This window comes from Vigna umbellata, chromosome 3, assembly GCF_029865625.1.
Source record: "Vigna umbellata cultivar VRB3 chromosome 3, Vumbellata_1.0, whole genome shotgun sequence".
Taxonomy (NCBI): domain Eukaryota; kingdom Viridiplantae; phylum Streptophyta; class Magnoliopsida; order Fabales; family Fabaceae; genus Vigna; species Vigna umbellata.
The window spans coordinates 56,081,508-56,085,006 of NC_142167.1; the positions used below are offsets into that span (position 1 = coordinate 56,081,508).

The 3,499-nt window shown below is 41.5% G+C and overlaps 1 long non-coding RNA gene across 1 annotated transcript; it reads left to right on the forward strand.

The window, feature by feature from the left end:
- The first annotated feature begins 469 nt into the window (after positions 1–469).
- LOC148203047 (uncharacterized) lies at positions 470–1,415 on the forward strand. The gene is made up of 2 exons (XR_015785314.1): positions 470–1,017; positions 1,097–1,415. It is a non-coding gene; the product is annotated as an uncharacterized LOC148203047 (long non-coding RNA).
- The last annotated feature ends 2,084 nt before the right edge of the window (positions 1,416–3,499 follow it).

Below are 3,499 nucleotides of genomic sequence, written 5' to 3' on the forward strand. Positions count from 1 at the left end.
GGAGTTCTAGGAGTAGAAAAATTATGAGTTATTCCATACTTATCACAAAACTTTTCAAAAGATTCATTTTGAAATTCACCACCGTGATCACTTCTCAAAGTTTTGATTTTCAAATCCTTTTCATTTTGAACACGTTTTGCAAAAGTTTTGAATGCTTTAAAAGTTTCACTTTTCAACGTTAAAAGAATGTCCAAGTAAATATAGTATAATCATCAACAATCACAGAGCACAATAGTTTCCACCAAAACTCTTAATTCTAGATGGACCAAACAAGAGCACAATAGTTTCTTTTCTTCACTTCTTTTGTTCTTAGGACAATCAGTCTTTACATGTCCTCTTTCTCCACATCCATAACACTTGATGCTTGATGGAGATCCTTGATTTTTCTTCCTTTCTCACTAGTAAAAAATGACGTTTTAAACTCGGACATTATGCCTCGGTTTCTACGGAACCGAAGTCTATCAAAACGCGGTGGCACTCTGGTAATTTTAAAAGCATTATATGCCTCGGTTATTAGATAACCGGTGTCTAAAAAAGATACTAATTCGGTTTCCAGACTGAACCGAGGCGTAATGCTCACATGCGAAACATACGGACTCGGTTGAAAATAGAACCGGGGCATATTACTGGGCCTACGGACTCGGTTGAAAATAGAACCGGGGCATATTACTGGGCCTTAAATCTGAGATTTATCAAAAGTTTTCCCCAAATCCTCCTCTTCCCCTCTTCTCTTCTCTTCTCCTGCTGCGACCACCTCTTCTTCCTTCCTCTTCTCCTACAACGTTGACGATAGTGGACGCGAGGACGCAGCGAGGACGCGCGGCGGCGAGGACGAGGCTGCGGCGAGGACGTGGCTGCGGCGAGGGGAGGAGCGGGGGATCTTGCGGCGCCACGCTCTTCTCAGCAACCGGTAGCGGAAGACGAAGGATACCGGGCGGAGAGCTGCGGCGGAGTGCCCCGGAAGGGAGATCTGGTGCGGAGGCGGAGGCTCAGGGCGGTTAGGGATGAGTTCGACAGGTAGATCTTTGTTTTCTTCTTCTTCTTCTTCTTTTCTTTGCTGTTGTTGCTGATGGAAGATTGTTTTGTCTTCGTTAAGGGGTGGCGGAGGTGAGGAGACGAAGAGGTCTTTGAGCTTGTGGCGGACGCGGGCCTCGGGGAGGGGCGCGGGATCTTGCGGCGGGGGATGGAATCGGCGTCGGGCGAGGAACATGCGGAGGGTCTTGCGGCGGCGCAGGTGGATTACATGGGTGATTGTTGGACTGCGAGTGGGATCTGAGAGAGGAGAGGGAAATAGATTGATTAGAACTGAGAAAGGAAAGGGAAGGGAAGATACTGTGTTGCCCTTTGCTTTGTGCATTTTGGTTCTCTGGTTTTGGACATTGATGATACTGTGTTGCTGATTGATTCCTGTTACAGTTTTTCTTCTTTGTTTTAAATTTTTGAGCTATTATTGAAAGAAATTTTGGGAGCTGAAATTGGAAGAATGAACTGAGAAATGAATGAACTGAGAATGACTGAGAAATGAACCGTGAATGAGAGAATGACTGAGAAATGAATGAACAATGAACCGTGAACGAGAGTCAGTACGGAAAAATAAAAAAAATACACTCTACTGCCTCGGTTATCTAAGAACCGAGGCATATTCTTGTCTCATTTTATCCCGGTCTATAACCGAGGCATAAAGTTTAATCTTTTTACCTCGCCGGTATATGCCTCGGTTGTAGAACCGGTGCCTAAAAGCAAAAATAACCGTGCAGTATGCTCTTAGTGTACTAGTGTCTCTTTGGTATTTATCCTTTCCTTTTGCTCTCATGAACTTAGCAAACTTCTTTATCACGAGGCTCATGTTTTCCTCATCATCAGAGTAATCATCATCATTTTTCCTTGAACTTTCTCCTTTCGAAATTTCATATTTGAAGGCTAAGATCTTCCTCTTTCCTTGATCCTCCTCTGCAGTCAATCTATTTAGCTCAAGCTCGTGCTCACAAAGCTTTCCAAACGAATCGCCATTGACATTTGGGAGAGGTTGTGACTTTGAGATGGCTGTCACCTTTGGTTGTCAAGACCTGTCCAATGGCTTCAAAATTTTTACATTCAATTCATCAACATCAAAGGTCTTACCCAACCCTACCAAGTGATTCACAATGTGTGTGAAGCGCTTTTGAACGTCATAAATTGTTTCACCAGTTGCATCTTGAACATCTCGTACTCTTGGATGAGCGTGTTCTTCCTTGCGCGCTTTACTCATCAGTACCCTCATGTGTGACTCTAAGTACTTCCCACATCTCCTACGCTGTCTTACACACAGAAATTATATAAAATTCTTCAAGCACCACAATAGAAGATATAATGTTACGAGCCTTAATATCAAATTGGGCTCTTCTCTTTTCTTCATTTGTCCAATTAAAATAAGGTTTTTACACTTCAATACAATCAACAGTACTTTTAAGAATATAAGGACCATTTTGTATAACTTCCTAGATGCCTTTGCGTAGCGGAGTTAAAACAGATTCGATTGTTAAGAGCGGAAAAGCGTGTTTGGTCATAAAATGGTTCCTTTAATTTTGTTATAAACTTTATCGAACAGTTGATGTGCTGAAAGTTAAAGAGTGTAGGGAAGAGAAAAATCACAAATGATTTTTATCCTAGTTCGAATAAGTATATTCTACGTCCAGTTGTTAATCACTATAAAGAGTGATTAACTGTTTCACTAAAACTAGTTTTAACAATTACATAAGATGAATAGAAATTAAGAGCAACAAAAACCCTTCGTTCAACAAAGGAACTGAAAGAAAACGCTTAGCCAACATGAAGAGAACCGCTCCGACCTTTGACATCCCAAAGCTCGAGCTTCTTCTATTCACAAGATTTAACAAGAGCAAACACTATCATTTGAGAACTTTCTCAACAAAATGTAATCTCAAATGGCTTAGATAACCCTTTAAAAGGTTTGACAAAAATATATATAGCCTACTGGTCTAAAATTGAAGAGCCATATTACACTACTAATGATAATCGATTATTGTGAGTGATAATGAATTATCTACGAGACTTAGAACAATTAGGATATTAACTCTTCAAACGGTCGGCTCTAGATCTTCACCTCTTCCATCGTTCAGCTTGAGCCCTCACCGCCTTCTGCCATTTGGCTCGATTCCTCACTACCTTCCATTGTTCGGCAAGAGCCCTCACCGTTTTCTGCCGTTCGAATCAATTCCTCACCGCCTTCTGCCGTTCGAATCCCTTCTTCTTTTCTCTCACACCTATCCACTATTCGGTGCCCTTCTTCTTCTCTCTCACCGTTGTCCACCGTTCGGCTCAACCTCTCTCAGTTCCAATTCTTAACATTTTATTCTACAAGAATACAACAAGGGTCTTCATACTTTTCACTGTGTAACATCATCAAAATCATTATCTTCAAGACACCAATGCTCCTCATTGGTAACACCATTTCCAACAACTCAGTAGGTGCATCAACATACTATGAAACCTATCCTCA